We start from the raw sequence: 19039 nt of genomic DNA, 5'->3' as shown, positions 1-19039 counted from the left end.
TATCAGATTCTCCGTGGCGTTCGTTCTTGACTTATCAATCAATTCTTCCATCATTGATTGTGGTGTCTTCACTATACCAAGGTTCTTGCTTCCATATAAGCAACGGGTCGAGGTTTTCACTCTAGCCTTGTAACATCCGGTTAAATTAATTGCGATTAATTAATCAAATCTGGTGGTTAGTATTAATTAATATGAGATTAGTAAAAGATTCTCAGTTATAATTATCATGAAAAGAATCTTTCCCCTTTAAAAAGGATTGTTTTGAAATTTACATTGCTATCCCTTGAATAGTTTTAAATGTTGGTAACTAATTTTTCAGAATTTAATAATGAGTCATTCCATACTCTATTCAAATTAGACTTTAAAGTCTAATTATCAAATTTACCCAGAAAGTCTAAATCTATTTTTTCTTTTTCTTTTTCTTTCTTTTTCTCATTTTTCTCCCCTTATCTCTCTTTCCCACGTACACTCTCTCTCTACGCCGACCACCTACCACCAGTGAGATTCTCGTTGACATGCCAGATGACCTCCACATCCGCCGGAAATAGCCGCAATTGCCGGCGAAATGTCTGAAAACTACCGAAACTTCTCGCCGTCGTAACTTTATCGTCCGATCTCTGATCGGAGTGATTCCGGTCCCTATGGACTCAGCTCGATGAGATGAACAAAACCCATGCCGTCTTACCTGTCGATTCTTGTCAGAGCGCCATTGCTGGAGCCGCCCATTTCGGCCGCCGCGCCTCCTCTCCATTGTGCACTGTTCCGGCCTCCGTTTTTGACAACGCCGGTGCCATTGGACTCAGAGGACGACGTAGAGCAATAAACAACCCTCAGCCGCAAGAATCCACTACCATTTGCCAGAGATCGAAGCTTGCCCCCGCTGCCGTTTGGGTGGAGGGGGGTTCCGATGATCCAACCATTGGATTGTCATGATTTTGGTGTCAAAACACTCAGAAGGAAGTGGGTAACAAAAGCCTTAATCAATTTTGAGGTTCCATTGGTGGAGAATCGAGAACCGAGTCACCAAATTTTTGTCAACATCTTTGGGTTTAATCGGAGTCGATAGAGGCCGAATTTGGTGAACTTGACTGCACCATGGAACTTAGAATGGTCGCTTTTGTTGCCGCCGGTGGCTGGATTCCAGCGAGTCTCAGTTCTTGAGGTTCCTGACGTCCGATCGAAGATTTGAGACCATATCCTGACACATTTTGATGTGTTGTACGCAACGGTGATCTCCATTTACGCCAATTTCACTCCGTTGAAAAGTCTACCGGTACTATGCACGCAGATCGAGGCAAATCAAATGGTTTCGTTGAGGTTTAGAGCGAGCCGTGGAGCTTCAAGAATAGATGGTTGGACATCGTGAAGTTATCCATATATTAAATTGCCAAGAGGTAGAATATTCTTGTCCATATCTTTGTTAGTCTCACTTTAAATGGTTTTGGCCAATGAAAATGTTTTAGAACAAAACATGTTGAAAGAAAATGATTTCAAATGAATAACATGAATAATGTTATTAAGTTTCTAATGATTTTAGAAATGAGGTTTTAAAGAGTATCATTTCTTAAAATGTAAAATTTTAAGAAATAATATGACGCATCGTGGCCACAGAGATCGGGATATGGGAATCGTATCGTTAGAGGCAGATCCCGAAACCTGTACGGATCCACTTCTTATTCAGTGGTGTTATGGCTCTGCATATTTTCATTATACATATATTTTTCTATTACTACGTGAGTATTTCCTATTTTTTATAAAAGATGATCGATTCCGGGTGTATGTCTTCAGACCGTGAGCACCTTTATTTACAATGTTTTATAAAATTATATTCTATTGGGCCTTTCGTTCACTTTTACTATTATATTTTCAATGTTTTAAACCCCCTCCGGAGTTAACGGTTTAGATTTACAATGTGTCCTGTCGATGTCAATGGATTGAAGGCGCGAGATTCGAAGCGGTACGTTTGTTTCAGATTTACAGTTTTAATTCTGAGATGTACTGTATTTCTGTATATAAACTGTATTGGTCAACATTGTCTCAGAGTTGTATTAAGTTTCTTAGAATTTATGGACTGTTTTAAATATTATTTGTAAAAGAAAGTTTCCGGAGCAAACTATATTGATATTTACGTATTTATTTTTGTGATTTTTGTTAAACAGTCCAGTTTAATTATGTTAAATTTTAAATTAAACCCCAATAATCATGGTCCCATCTTTGGGGTCGTGACAATTTTTGGTATCAGAGCACGGCTTCAAATTCTATGGGAAATCGAGTCTGTATGAATTTTCTATTAAGTTTTGTTCTTTTAACAATTTTTGTGTTGAGACATGTCGTACAATACTAGTTAATACATGATACAGTTGCACTTGAGAATTTGTTGTTCCTATATCGATGTTTATCGATATGAAGCTTAAAATAAAAGTTTGATTTTGATCCAATGTTATGGATTTGTTTCCACAAGTGATATTGACTCTTGTCAGTTTCAATTCAAAATCAGTACTGACTTCGAAATTCTCACGAGGATTTCAGTTTTGAGATGATATTCGTTCTTACTTCCACGTATTTGAATTCTCGATATTGGTTCCTTCCACCTTTCGACACGTCTAACATGGGGGTTTAAGTTGATGGAGGGCGATGACTTAAAATCGAGCAGTCTTGGTCGTTAAAGTTTCTTTCCTCCTTGTTTGGTTCTTTCCAATTGGATCAATGCGCAACTTTAGTCTTGCAATCTAGCTTTGTATCCTAACTACTCGTTTCAATTCACCTTATGCATTCTTTTATCTCTTAAGAGAGTTTTGCTCAAGAGTGTTTATTTCATGGATTCCTTGAGTTGATAAGATATCGTTCTTCCTTCGAATAATGATGATGGTCGCTATAAACCTCGTCGAGAAATTGGCACTTATCTCTGATATTAAATTATGTTTAGCTTTTGTTTAGGAAGCGTGGTAGGTCATAGCCCACAGGTTCCAGGATTCCAAGTTCGAGTTCTATTTTTAATTTGTTTTGACAAGAAGCTGGAACCCCTATTATTATTAGCATATCGAAGCGTGCTATCTTTCTATCATAGTCTATTTCACTCATGAATCAAAATTCTTCTGTGTCTCGAGTGTTAGTCTCGGCGATTTCCTCGTTAACTTGAACCATATCATTGTAAGACATTGGCTTTGGATATCAATTCTATACCATACCATTCTCTGCCATTTCGCTTTCGAGATTGTAATTTCGAACTCTATTCTTAATCTATTTTGAACTGGAGTTGGACTTTCTACTTGATAACCGTATTTTGATTCCTATTATCTTTCTATCATGAATCAATGTTATTCTAAGATCAAGACTACTCTTTGTTTCGAATGTTAGTCCCGGTGATTTCCTTCTTAATACAAAAACATGCCGTAACGTTCATTCTCTTTCCAGTGTACGATTATCATTGGTGCGAGACTTGCAGTCGATCTTAGCTTCAAAAATTCTCATTCAGTCACCGGATTTTAGAGATTTAATTGTTATTTGATTTCATATCTATTCAATATTAAATTCCTATTGGTTCTTCTTTTAGAGTCAAATTTGACTATGGAAATTTCTTTGACTTTCTAGATTCTAAGTCGATAATTGATATTCTTGTGTTCGATCATCCTCAGAATTGGGTGTCTCTATTCTAGTGATTAGAAGTATATGTTGTTGATTGACTTCCAGCTGGAATTGATAATATTTCAGATCTGAGATTCCTAGATAACAAAGTATTTTCATGTCTCATTATATAATTCCAAAACTGATAAAGACTCAAACGAGGCGAGTGGTCATATCTTATTGAGATTGGAGTTCATTTCGTTCTCATTGATTGGGTGTGACAATCGAAGTATACCATGCCAATGTCATAAGTCTGTTTTTCATGACAATGAAGGTGTTTTCTTCAACCGGTGTTCATATGTCGCAGCAGAACCATAAGATGGATGTTCCTCCCCATCTTAACACGTGAAATCTCCACAATAAAGGCATGGTGAGTCTTAGTCAATAGGTTCCAAGGCGTTCATCTTGACGAGTTGTCGTGTTCATCTTCTTTTCCCAATATGTGTATGGCATTCCTCATTGTGAACTATATCTTGAAACGAGATTTTTGAATGGAAGAACTTCTTTAGCAGTTGAGATTGAGTTCCCTCGGACTGAAGATGTTGGGTTCGATCACCATGGGGAGATGTCTTGTCAATTTTATGTGAAATTAAAATGGGTAGTTCTAGCGATAAGTATGAACAACACTTTGGATGTTTTTCAAATCGGTGTCAGACCATAGGTGTTGCATTAAAATCGACCTTGAAATCATTTAGTCCATGTTATGGATTTCCTGCAACTATAAGAATTTCCCAAATTGGCTGTTTTGATTTTCTTTTACGTATTTTTGAAGGTCTTGTTCATTTATGAACTTAGCATGTGATATACCGAATCGAAGGCCTTGGTGTCTAGTTCCTATAAGAGCTGGAAATATTGATTTAGGAGTCCCATGAAATTAGTTATACAGGTTTTACTAAGATGTTTCAAATCTGCATCTTAAAGAGGAACTAAGAACTCATGAACTAGAGACCCAAATTTGAAATTGAAGTTTCTGCACTTATAGTGAGTTTAGAACCATGTAGTACGTGTTATAAGCTTTGTGTAGCCATAATAATCATCAAAAACGGATAAACGTAGCTCAAGTTATGCATTTTTGAAGTTAAGCTTGATTTCTAGGAATTCTGCAGAAAAATATCCACGTTTTGATTTGGTATAACGTATTTTTGGAGACCTTAACATATCCAAAATTAAGCTTATCATAGCTCTTTGGAAATCCCAAGATGTCTACTTTCGTTAGCCATTGATTTTGTAATTTTCAGGGATGTGTAAAATATTTTATGATTATTCCCATAACAGCCGTCAAAATTATCTTTTTTATGAATTGATAAAATAAAGAACTGAGACCCCTACGTTTATGAAATAGCATTGCTGCACCTAAACTACTATGGCTACCATTTAGAACATGTTATTAGTGATGTGTGTGAGTTGGAATCACATCATTTGGAGTTTTATAACCCGAGTTGTGGACATTGGAAGTTTCATGTAGAAAATTTTAAAAAGCTGTCAAAATCCGGAAATGATAGAATTTTGATTTCTTAGAAACTATTTTTGAGGGACCTAGAGAGCTCATATTTTAGCATATGATAACTCGTTTCGAAGCTCTAGGTCTCTACTTTATTCAAAAGCTAGAATTACATTCTTTAGATCTATGTGGAATATTTTATGATCATTTCCGTCAGAAAGACCAAAACTGCGTTCTTGGCATAACGTAAAAAGTGTGAATTTGAACCCCAACTTCTAGAACTAAGATCGCTGAACTTAAAACACTTAGCCTAACATTTAGTGTCCATCATTAGTGATGTGTAGCACTTTGAATCACTCTGTTTGGAGTTTTTTAGGCCGAGATGTGCGTAGTTGAAATTTCGCTTAGAAACTTTTCAAAATGCCTTGAAAAGTTGAAGTTTCAGAATTTTAATTTCTTGTAAGATGCGTTTGAAAGGCTTAGAATATTTAAAATAGGTCATGTGATAGCTCGTTGGAAAGCCCTGAATGTCTCTTTTCATTAGGAATCAATTTTCCACCCTTTGGAGACACATAATACGGTTTGCACATGTTTTCGTGACGGATGTCAGAAAAACCCATATGCGAAATTAAAGAACTGAGTGAATTGGATAATTCTTTTAGATAATCTGAGTCTGATTAAGTAGAGAACCTCCCTAAGTACTTGGCTTAAGATCCTTGGCTAGATGTTGAGAATCTAAAATCTTTTGAGTACTGTACAAGAATCTTGTTCGTGATGATTCTTGTTCAATAATTCTATATCCTTGTATAACCCTTCTCGTTAGAAGTTGAAAGTTTAGACATATGTATAGAGATGAGGATTCACCCCGCTGATAGACGAGAAGCCGTTATAATATAAGAAATCACGAGGAGTCACAAAATGATGAAATCATTAATGCCATTCATTTCCTTACAATGCATTGTTGCTGTTTTTGCGAGTTTAACCGCCACCCAGGTTTTGCTCTAATTTCGAGGATGAAATCTCTTTAAGTGGGATAGGATTGTAACATCTGGTTAAATTAATTACGATTAATTAATCAAATTCAGTGGTTAGTGTTAATTAATATGAGATTAGTAAAAGATTATCATTAATAATTATCATTTAAATGACATTTCTTCTTTAAAAAGAATTGTTTTGAAATTTATATTGTTATCCCTCGCATAGTTTTAAGTATTGGTAACTAATTTTTTAAAATTTAAATAATGGGTCATTGCATATTCTATTTAAATTAGACTTTAAAGTTTAATTATTAAATTTATCGAGAAAGTTTTAATTAATCTTTTTTTTCCTTTTCTTTTTCCTTTTCCTTTTCTTTTTCTTTCTTTTTCTCAGTTTTCTCTCATTCTCTCTCTTTCCCACGTACACTATCTCTCTCCATGCTGGCCACCTACCACCGGTGAGATTTTGGTATCGTTTCGTGACACTACCCACACCATCGGAAAGCTCTCGATGAGCTGGACTCGTTGACATGCCGCACGACCTCCATCTCCGCCGGGAACAGCCGCAATCGCCGGCGAAATGTCCAAAAACTACCGAAACTTCACGCCATCATAACTTTTCCGTCTGACCTCCGATCGGAGTGATTCCGGCCCCTATGGACTCAGCTCGAAGAGACGAACAAAGCCCATGCCATCTCACCCGTCGATTCTCGCCAGAGCGCAGTTGTCGGAGCCACCCATTTCGGCCGCTGCGCTTGCTCTCCGTTGTGCACTGTTCCGGCCTCCGTTTTTTACAACGCCGGTGCCATTGGACTCAGAGGATGATGTAGAGCAAGAAGCAACCCTCAGCCACCCGAATTCACCACCATTTTCAGGATATCAAAGCTCGTCACTGCCGCCATTTGGGTGGAGGGTGGTTTCGATGATCCAACCGTTGGATCGTCATGATTTTGTTGTCAAAACAGTCAGAAGGAAGTGGGTAACAAAAGCCCTTAATCAATTTTGGGGTTCCATTGCCGGAGAATTGAGAACCAAGTCACCATATTTTTGCTGACGTTTTTAGGTTTGATCGGAGTAGATAGAGGCTGAATTTGGTGAAATTGACTGCACCATTGAACTTAGAATGGTTTATTTAGGGGGGCTGGGACCCAAGTCCACCATGGAAATGTGCTCCGAAAACCCTCCCCGTCGCTGTCGCCGAGTGCTGAACGCATGATCTGAGACCATATCTTGACTCGTTTTGATGTGCTAAACGCATCAGTGACCTCCGTTTACGCCAATTTCACTCCGTTGAAAAGTCTACCGGTATCGTGCACACAGATTGAGGTGAATCAAATGGATTTGTTGAGGTTCAAAGCGAGCTGTAGAGCTTTAAGAATAGATGGTTGGACATCGTGAAGTTATCCGTAGATTAAATTGCCAAGAGGTAGGATATTCTTGTCCATATCCTTGTTAGCCTGACTTTAAATGGTTTTGGCCAATGAAAATGTTTTAGAATAAAACATGTTGAAAGAAAATGATTTTAAAGGAATTACGTGAATAATGTTATTGAGTTTCCAATGATTTTAGAAATGAGGTTTTAAAGAGTATTATTTCTTAAAATATAAAATTTTAGAAATGATATGATGCATGGTGGCCACAGAGATCGGGATATTGGAATTGTATCCTTAGGGGCAGGTCTCGAAACCCGTACGGATCCATTTCTTGCTCAGTGGTGTTGTAACTCTTCATATTTTCATTATACAGATATTTTTCTACTACTATGTGAGTATTTCCTTTTTTCTAAAAAGAATGATTGGTTCCGGGTGTATGTCTTCAGACTGTGAGTATCTTTATTTACAATGTTTTATAAAATTATATCATATTGGGCCTTCCGCTCACTTTTACTATTATGTTTTCAATGTTTTAAACCCCCTCCAGAGTTAGCGGTTTAGATTTACAACATGACAAGGTGATGCCAATGGATTGAAGGCGCGAGATTCGAAGCGGTTTGTTTGTTTTGGATTTACAGTTTTAATTCTGAGATGTACTGTATTTCTGTATATAAACTGTATTGGTCGACATTGTCCCAGAGTTGTACTATTTTCCTTAGACTTTATGGGCTGTTTAAATATTATGTGTGAAAGAAAGTTTCCGGAGCAAACTATATTGATATTTATGTATTTATTTTTGTGATTTTTGTTAAACAGTCCAGTTTAATTAAGTTAAATTTTAAATTAAACCCTAATAATTACGGTCCCATCTTTGGGGTCGTGACAAGCGTGATTTTAGATCGATCTTGGAGACTTTCTTGATTCGGATTTCGCCAGTTTTGTTGGCGGGGTTCATGTTAGTTGGTATTAGAGCATAGGATCTAGTCTTAGGTTTGCCTATGCATTGATTATTTTTGTTAAGAAAAAAACAGCTATAACTTTTGAACTCGGAATCGTTACAGAGCTCATAATATATCAACTGGGTGAAAACTGTCGACCGTATTTTTTGGGCTTCAATTCGCGCGTTTTCTTGAGTTTCGGAGGCTTTTAAGTTTTTTTGGGCTATCTTGAGAGTGACAACTGTAAAAATATAGATTTTTGATAAGTTCTTGGTGAATTGTTTCGGGGATTTTGATTATTGTTTGATTAGTTTGCAAAGAACCTGTAGAGAATTAAATTGAGCAAAAAAAATTGAGGGTTGAGTGATTCACATTCTTGAGTGAAACACGTGAGGGAGTGTTGTGAGGTCCCATTGTTTCTTCTTTTTTTTTCTAACCTTGTTTTGCAGTCAATATGTCCAACATAAAGGAGAAGAACACTTCTGAGGAAGCATCGGGAGAGTTTGACCCTAAACTTTTCATGGAGGCTATGATGGAGGAGATGAGGAGATTGATGAGGGAAGAGTTGGAGCCAATTCATAAATCAGATGGAGAATGGATGTATGGAGCAGCCACAAAACACCCCTAATGTGCGTCGGAGGGCAAGAGTTCAACCGAGGAAAGTGAGGGTTGAAGATGAAGAATATTATGGGGTCAGTTTTGATGAAAAAGATAATCGGGATTCAATTACTAATTATAGGAGATATGGTGGGAGGCACAGAGAAGCTAGGAGCCGGGAAGATAATAATATAGGAAGTATTAAGATGAAGATTCCATCATTCCAATACAAGAACGATCATGAAGCTTACTTAGAGTGGGAGAAGAAGGTGGAGTGGTTGTTCGAGTGCCACAACTACTCCGAGCTTAAGAGGTAAAGCTTGCCGCCATTGAATTTTCTGAGTATGCAATTGTATGGTAGGATCAATTGTTGTTGAATAGAAGAAGGAATAGAGAGCCGCCAATTGAGACATAGGAGGACATGAAAATAGTGATGAGAAGGCAATTTGTACCAAGCCATTACTACCAGGAGTTGCACCAAAAATTGCAACGCCTTACACAAGGAAATCAAAGTATGGAGGATTATTATAAGGAGATGGAAATTACTATGATCCGCGCTAATATAGAGGAGACCGAGAGCCTACTATGGTTAGGTTATTGGTTGGTCTGAACCGGGAAATTGCTAATTTGGTGGAGTTGCAACATTATGTAGAGTTGGAGGATATGGTGCACATGGCCATCATGATTGGGAGCCAACTCAAGAGGAGGGTTAGCACCACATGCCCAAGCCCTAGCTCGAATGTCCCATGGAGGCCGAATTTTGTAAGGAAGGAGGAGAAGCAAGTTACGGCCAAACTTAAGATGGAACACAAACAATAAGTGACCAGCCAAGGAAATCAAGGTAAACCCGATTATTCTACTACTCGAAATCATGATATTAAGTGTTTTAAATGTCAAGGCAGGGGTCATATAGCAAGCCAGTGCCCAAACAAGAAGGTGATGGTGATACGGGATGATGGGGAGATCGAGACCGATGATGAGGATGACTTCAAGTCCATGCCACCATTGGAGGACGTGGAATAAGAAGAGTATGCCACCCAAGGAGAGATGTTGGTGGCAATGAGTGCTTTGAGTGTGCAAGCGAAGGGAAAGGATGACGTGCAACAGGATAACATCTTTCATACTAGGTGTTATGTTCAAAACAAGGTATGTAGTGTGATTATCAATGGAGGTAGTTGTACTAATGTTGTTAGCACTACTATGGTGGAGAAATTAGGGCTTCCAACAACAAAACACCCACAGCCCTACAAGTTGCAATGGCCCAATGATAGTGGAGAGGTAAGGGTGACTAAACAAGTGTTGATTTCTTTCGGCATTGGGAAGTATGAGGATGAAGTGTTATGTGATGTGGTACAAATGCAAGCGGGACACTTGTTACTAGACCGACCATGGCAATTCAACCGGTGAGTCAAGCATGATGGATTCACCAACAAGTACTCATTTCAGCATAAATCAAGGAAAATCACTTTAGTTCCTTTGACTCCAAAGCAAGTTTATGAAGACCAAGTGAGGTTGAAAAAGACAGTGATCAAAAGAAAGAGAGTGAAAAGAAGAAAAAGAGTGAAAAACAGAGAGAAAAAGAGGGAGAGGCCGAAACGATTGAGAGAGAAAAAGAAAGTGAAGAACAGAGAGAAAAAGAGGGAGGGGCCGAAACGATTGAGAGTGAAAAAGAAAGTGAAGAACCGGCCATTGAGAGAAAAAAAGAGAGAAAACAAAAGAATTTCTATACAATAGCAAATGAGGTTAAAAGAGCTTTATTTTCAAAGAAGCCAATACTTGTACTTTTGTACAAAGAGGCGTATTTAAACACTAACCAACTTAACACATCCTTGCCTAGTTCTATTGTTTCTCTATTGCAGGAATTTGATGTTGTCTTTCCCGAAGAGATTCCACATGGTTTACCACCTATTCGAGGGATTGAATATCAAATTGACTTCGTACCCGGTGTTTCAATTCCAAACCGACCAGCCTACCGAAGCAATCCCGAGGAGACAAAAGAACTGCAAAGACAGGTTAGTGAATTGATGGAAAAGGGATATGTGAGAGAAAGCATGAGCCCATGCGCCGTTCCGGTGATTTTGGTTCCTAAGAAGGATGGGACATGGAGAATGTGCATTGATTGTCGAGCTATCAACAATATAACGGTAAAGTATCGTCATCCTATTTCTCGCTTAGATGATATGCTAGATGAACTACATAGAGCTTGTATATTCTCTAAAATTGATTCGAAAAGTGGAAATCACCAAATTAGAATGAAAGAAGGAGATGAATGGAAAACTGCTTTTAAAACAAAGTATGGTTTATATGAGTGGTTAGTCATGCCCTTTGGGCTAACTAATGCGCCTAGCACTTTCATGAGGGATTGATGAACCATGTTTTGTGTGTTTTTCTTGGAAAATTTGTGGTTGTCTATTTTGATGATATCCTCATTTATAGCAAAAACTTGGATGATCATGTTGTGCATTTAAATTCAGTTTTAGATGTGTTTAGAAAAGAAAAGTTATTTGCTAACTTGAAAAGGTTCACTTTTTGCACCAATAAGCTTGTGTTTCTTGGTTTTATTGTTAGCGCACAAGAAATACAGGTTGATGAAGAAAAGATCCGGGCAATTCAAGAGTGGCTGAGTCCAACAAGTGTAGGTAATGTTCACAGTTTTCATGGACTCACTAGCTTTTACCGAAGGTTTGTCAAGGACTTTTGTAGCATTGCTGCACCACTTACCGAAGTCATCTAGAAGAACATTGGTTTTAATTGGGGAGAAGAGCAAGAGGAAGCATTCTAATTGATCAAGGAAAAACTAACTCATGTTCCTTTACTTGCTTTACTTGACTTTTCTAAAACTTTTATAATGCAAGGAGGAAGACCCATTGCATAGTTTAGTGAAAAATTGAGTGGGGCAGCCCTAAACTTCCCTACTTATGACAAGGAATTGCATGCATTAGTTTGGGCTTTAGAGACTGGTAACACTACCTATGGCCAAAGGAGTTTATGATTCACACGGATCATGAATCCTTGAAGTACTTGAAAGGCCAACACAAGTTGAACAAGAGACATGCTCGATGGATGGAATTCATTGAGACTTTTTCATATGACATCTGGTACAAGCAAGGTAAGGAAAACATCATTGCGGATGCTCTTTCTCGCAGGTACGTCCTAATTTCTACTCTTAATGCTAAATTGCTTGGTTTTGAACATATTAAAGAGTTATATCCTCTAGACCATGACTTTAGTGAAGAGTATAGCGTTTTTTAGAAGACCGCCAATGGTAAGTACTTTGGGCATGAGGATTTCTTGTTTTGGAAAAATAAGTTGTGTATATCGAATTGTTTCGTGCGGGATTTATTAGTTAGGGAATCACATGGCGGGGGTTTGATGGGACACTTTGGGGTAGCTAAAACACTAGCCGGTTTGCAAGAACACTTTTATTGGCCACACATGAAAAGAGATGTTGAGAGAATTTGTAGTAGATAGATGTGTCATATGTAGGCAAGCAAAATCCCGAACGCAACCCCATGGTTTATACATGCCACTGCCCATTCCTAATGAGCCCTGGATTGATATTTTGATAAACTTTGTGTTAAGATTGCCTAGGACTAAACGTGGTAGAGATTCAATTTTTGTGGTTGTGGATATATTTTCTAAGATGACACACTTTACTCCATGTCACAAAACGGATGATGCTTCACATGTTGATGATTTGTTCTTTAGCGAGATTGTGAGATTACATGGTATGCCTAGAACAATTGTTTCAGATAGAGATGCTAAGTTCTTGAGTTACTTTTGGAAGACTTTGTGGTGTAAGTTAGGTACTAAGTTATTGTTTTCTACTACTTGTCACCCACAAACTGATAGTCAAACCGAAGTAGTAAATAGGACTTTGTCTACTTTGTTACAGGCTATTATTAGAAAGAACATTAAAACATGAGAAGATTGTTTACCACATGTTGAATTTGCTTATAACCATATTGTTCATTCTGCTACTAAATTTTCACCATTTGAAATTGTGTATGGATTTAATCCATTAACTCCATTAGATTTATCTCCTTTACCTATGACTGGACGTGTTAATTTAGATGGCAAAAAGAAAGTTGAATTTATTAGGCAGATTCATGAGAAAGTAAGACTCAACATTGAGTGAAGAACGAAACAATATGCAAAGTAAGCCAACAAAGGGCGTCACAAAGTGGTTTTCAAACCCGAAGATTGGGTTTGGTTGCATATGAGAAAAGAGAGATTTCCAGCGCAAAGGCATTCCAAATTGCTTCCAATAGGAGATGGTCCTTTCCAAGTCCTAGAGCGCATCAATGACAATGCTTACAAGCTAGATTTACCGGGTGAGTACAATGTAAGTGCTATTTTTAATGTTACTGATTTTAGTCCTTTTGATGTAGGTAATGATTTGAGGACAAATCATTTTCAAGAGGAGGGGAATGATGCAAATCAAGGCACGACTACTTCAAGTAATGGGAGCACAGCTAGGGCTAACACATGGAACCAAGATCCGTTTCAAATTCCGGTATGACCAGTCATAAGAGCTCGGGCTAAACGTTACAATGAGACACTTAATGGATTAATCCAAGAGGTCCAGAAAAGAGAAGCATTCATGGTGACTACTGATGGTGAGCCAAGATTGGTCCAAGTCATCAAAGTAATTCCGGATAAGGACCATTAAGAGTTGGCTTATGCACTGTTCATGTGGTACTGTTCACGCGTTATCCATTCACTAAGTCATGAGGATCAAGATTAATAATTTGATAGTTATCTTTAGTCACTATTTAATAGTTATCCTTAGTTTTTTTTTTTTTAGATTCCGAGTTTGTTTAGAGGTTAAATAAGTCATGTTTATCCAAAAAGGATAAATTTCTTTTCTTTAGGATAAAGTTTGACCAAAATTTGAATTTATGTAATTCAGCCTATTAAATAGGCATGTTCAAGAGTTAATAGTCAGATGAATATTTTTTTCAGCAAAAAGTTTCAGCATTCTCTTTGGTTCTTTAAGAACTTCTTGAACTTATCAGATTTTCCGTGGCGTTCATTCTTGACTTATCAATCAATTCTTCCATCACTGATTGTGGCGTCTTCACTATACTAAGGTTCTTACTTCCATATAAGCAACGGGTTGAGGTTTCCACTCTAGCCTGATTTTAGATCGATCTTAGAGACTTTCTTGATTCAGGTTTCGCTAGTTTCTTGGCGGGGTTCATATCAGATTGTGAGTTTCTGGGTTTTTGCTCTGGGTTTTGAGAGCTTGTATTCTATGATAGAGACTCATCTTTGTAATTGTGCTGTGAGATTTTATAGGGTGTAATCATACTTGTTTGTGATAGTGGATCTGCTGGGGGGGGGGATTTTCCCTAACACTTGGATGTAGGATTTTCTAAAGAAAATCTGATCCAAGTAAATTGTTTGTGTCTCGATTTTTCTCTGTGCATAATTTCTAGTAAATGTTTGGTTTGTAAATTCACATATGGTATCAGAGCTTGGCGAGATGATCAAGATCAAACCGAGAAATTCAAGAAATCGAGAGAGGAATTATGAATGGGTTTTGTAAAAATTGAAATTGAGAAATTCGACAGTAGTGGTAATTTCAACATGTGGAAGAAGAAGATACGAGCGATTAGGGTGCAACAAAAATGTGTGAAAGCCATAGATCGATTTCCAGAAGGAACAAAGGACTCCGACAAAGCAGAGGTAAATGAACTAGCCTACAGTCTTTTGGTTCTTAACCTGTCAGATAATATTCTGAGACAAGTAGATGAGGAAGATACTACTTTGAAGGTATGGGCAAAATTAGAATCCTTGTATATCAAAAAGACTTTGTCCAATGAACTCCTTCTTAAAGGTCAATTGTTAGGATTTAAAACGGATCCAAAAAAATTCCTAGAAGATAATCTTGATGATTTCAAAATCATCACTGTGGGATTGTCAAATACTGGTGACAAGATTGATGATGAAAATCAAGTGATCATTCTCCTAAATTCTATGCCTGAGTTCTTTAGTGATATGAAAACTGCCATGAAATATGGTAGAGATTCATTATCTCTGGTGGATGTCTTGGGAGCATTGCGATCAAAAGATATTGGAATGAAGACAAACAAGAAATCAAGCTCTGGTGGAGAAGGGCTTCAAGTCAGAGGAAGACCAGAAAAGAGAGACCAGTCTAAGGGAAGGAACAAATCCAGATCAAAGTCAAAGTCTAAGACTCCTAAAACTTATTGGTTCTGTCAAAAGGAGGGACATATTCGAAGATTCTATCTAGCAAGAAAGAAATCCCAAGAAGACCAGTCCAACAAATGAGACTATGCAAATGTTTCTGAGGGTCATCATTTGGCAAAAGTACTCACTATTTCTGAAAGTGATTCAAGAAACGAGTGGATCCTAGACTCAAGATGCACTTTTCACATGACTCTAAGAAGGGATTGGCTAATTGACTTCAAATCCTTGGATGGAGGACCAGTCTTCATGGGCAACAACAATTCCTGCCAAGTTTTAGGTATAGGGTCAGTAATGTTAATGATGTGGGATAGTTCTCTTAAAAGACTTGATCATGTCAGGTTTGTACCTGATTTAAGAAGGAATCTGGTATCACTTGCACTGCTGGACTCAAATGGCTATACTTCTATGTCTGTGAATGGGAACCTAAGAGTCATGAAGGGCTCTTGGTTGTTCTAAAGGGATAATTGTAGCAGGGTTTGTATATCCTACAGGGCAAGGTAATTTCTAGAGATATTGTAGTTGTGTCTACCAAACCAGATGAAACCTTGATCTGGCATAAAAGGCTAGGACATATTAGCATAAAAGGGCTCAATAAGTTAGGCAAGCTAGGAGTAATTGACCCCAAGAAAATCAATTCACTTGATATCTGTGAGGCATGCATCTATAGAAAATCACACAGATTATGATTTACTCCTGCCACATACAAGACCAATGAGATCCTAGAGTATGCACACTCTATTTTGTGGGGATCTCCTCAGGTACCTTTCTCATTTTCAAATTCTCAATATTTTATCTCATTCATTGATGATTGCTCTGGGAAAGTCTGGACATATTTTTTAAAGACCAAAGATCAAGCTTTTGAGAAATTTAAAGAATGGAAACAATTGGTTGAACTCCAAACTGGTAAGAGAATTAAGAAAGTAAGAACATATAGTGGTCTTGAATATTGTAATGAGCTTTTTCCTAGCTTTTACATTCAAAATAGGATAGAACGACATTAGACTTGCACTGAAACCCCTCAGTAAAATGGTATTGCTGAGAGGATGAATAGGGCTCTGTTAAACAATGTCAGATTCATGTTGCATGAATTAGGCTTAGGTAAGAAATTTTGGATGAGGCTACATCTATTGCATGTTACTTAGTAAATAGATCACCAGCAACATCTATAGGATTTAAAACCACTGAGCATGTATGGACAGGTAGACCACCAAAGATTTGTCACCTTAAACCTTTCGGGTGCATTGCTTATATGCAAAAGAACTAAGGGAAACTTAACCCTAGAGCAAAAAAGGTTGTGTTCGTAGGATATCCATGTGAGATTAAAGGGTTCAAATTATGGATTATAGATGATGTGAACACACACGGGAAGAAAACAGAGAACAGGGAAAAAACACTGCTTTATTTCTTATTCTTTCTTATTCATAGAATGAGGTACAGTCGGCCATATAAAGGCACATAAACAGAACATAAAAAGGAAAGAAATAAAAGAGAATAATCCTTTCCTAATACAATAGGTATAAACCTAACATATTCCCTTGACCTGAGAAGTTACCATAAATAGTTCCTGATTTGTCTAGATTCGTGCACACTCCCCCTCAAGTTGGGCTGTATAAGTTGTACATGCCCAACTTGTCTACTAGTTTTTCAAATAAGGGTCTAGACAATCCCTTGGTCAAAATATCGGCAGCTTGCTCGGTTGTGGGAACATATGACATAACAACTGTTCCTTCTTCAATCGTCTCCTTAATAAAATGTCGATCCACTTCCACGTGTTTAGTCCTGTCATAATGTACAGGATTATGTGAAATATTTATGGCTGCCTTGTTATCACAATAAACACGCAATGGAAGTGTAACTCTAATCTTGAGTTCATCCAACAACATTCTTAGCCATAAAACCTCACAAATTCCATGAGCCACAGATCTCAGTTCAGCTTCTACACTGCTCCTTGAGACAACTGATTGCTCATATGACATAACAACTGTTCCTTCTTCAATCGTCTCCTTAATAAAATGTCGATCCACTTCCACGTGTTTAGTCCTGTCATAATGTACAGGATTATGTGAAATATTTATGGCTGCCTTGTTATCACAATAAACACGCAATGGAAGTGTAACTCTAATCTTGAGTTCATCCAACAACATTCTTAGCCATAAAACCTCACAAATTCCATGAGCCACAGATCTCAGTTCAGCTTCTACACTGCTCCTTGAGACAACTGATTGCTTCTTACTTCTCCATGTAACAAGATTTCCCCAAAGAAGGGTACAATACCCTGAAGTAGATCTCCTATCATCAGTGGCTCCTGCCCAATCGGCATCTGTGTATACCTCGACTCCTCTCTCATCTCCCTTTTTAAAGAACAAACCTCGTCCAGGTGTTCCTTTCAAGTATCTTAGGATGCGAAATACTGCTTCCAAATGTCCTTCGGTGGGGACATCCATATATTGGCTAACTCTACTAACAACGAAAGCTATGTCAAGTCTTGTATGCGACAGATAAATTAGTCTTCCAACCAGTCACTGAAATCTACCCATGTCTACAAGATCATTGTCTCCTGTTCCCTTCTTGCAATTTGGCTCCACAGGAGTTTCTGCAGGTTTGTAACCCATCATTCCTGTTTCTTTTAGAAGATCCAACACATACTTCCTTTGTGAGACATATATCCCACATTTATTTCTGGCAATCTCCATTCCAAGGAAGTACCTGAGACTTCCCAAATCTTTGATTTCAAATTCTTTCGCCAGTTTCCTCTTTAGTCTCTCCCCTTCTTCGAGATCATCTCCAATCAATATAATATCATCAACATAAACAATGAGAATAGTAGTCTTACCATCCCTGTTCTGATAGAACAAAGTGTGATCTCCTCTAGCTTGCTTATATCCTTGTTCCCTAACCACCTTAGTGAATCAATCAAACCAAGCTCGTGGTGATTGTTTTAGTCCATACAGGGATTTTCTTAGCTTGCAAACTCGATCACCCTTGTCCTTAAATCCTAGTGGCATCTCCATATAGACTTCTTCCTCCAAGTCCCCATTGAGGAAAGCATTTTTTACGTTAAGTTGTTGCAGTGGCCAATCTAAATTAGCAGCGATGGATAACATAACTCGAACTGTGTTGATCTTGGCAACTGGAGCAAAGGTTTCTTGATAATCTATCCCATATGTCTGAGTATAGCCCTTAGCCACCAAATGAGCTTTGTATCTTTCAATAGACCCATCAGCCTTATATTTAACTGTGAAGACCCACTTACATCCAACCGGAGCCTTCTCTCTTTGTCTTCTCACCACATCCCAAGTATGGTTCTTTTCGAGAGCTCTCATTTCTTCTAAAACAGCTTTCCTCCATTCATGCTTCTTCATAGCTTCTTGGATATCTTTTAGAATCTCCACATTGGCCAAGTTAGCTATAAAAGTCTTCATAGAGTTTGTTAGATGATCATAACCAATATAGTGGGCCATTGGATGTTTAGTATAGGATCTTACTCCTTTCCTCAATGCAACTGGGATCCCTAAGTCATCAATCTCCACTTCAAGACCCGTCATTGGTTTCGATTCTTGGTGGTGAGGAACTTCCTAGCTTTCTACACTTTTTTGGTTCTTCTTGCGTACATAAGTTTGATCAAAAAATTGAAAGCCACTCTCTTTATGTTTATTATGTTCCTGCACTATAGATACCAGATTTTTTGGTTCATGAGGAAACTGATTTGAAAGAATGGATTGGGTAAGGGTTGGTGGAGCTGATTCGGGATCAGTTTTAGGGCTATCTTGGGAACACTTTTTAAGATCAATTTCGGGTCTATCTTGTGGGTTGATTTCAGGAATATTGGCTGCATTTTTGTCTTGATTTCCTGACTTTTGAACATTTTCAGGC

At 37.9% G+C, this 19039-nt stretch overlaps 1 pseudogene; it reads left to right on the top strand.

The window, feature by feature from the left end:
* Positions 1 to 10009: 10009 nt before the first annotated feature.
* Positions 10010 to 13472, top strand: LOC112090280 (annotated as a pseudogene).
* The last annotated feature ends 5567 nt before the right edge of the window (positions 13473 to 19039 follow it).

The sequence above is a fragment of the Morus notabilis genome, unplaced genomic scaffold, assembly GCF_000414095.1.
Source record: "Morus notabilis unplaced genomic scaffold, ASM41409v2 Scaffold977, whole genome shotgun sequence".
Classification (NCBI taxonomy): Eukaryota; Viridiplantae; Streptophyta; class Magnoliopsida; order Rosales; family Moraceae; genus Morus; species Morus notabilis.
This window is presented reverse-complemented; position numbering and strand designations above follow the sequence as displayed.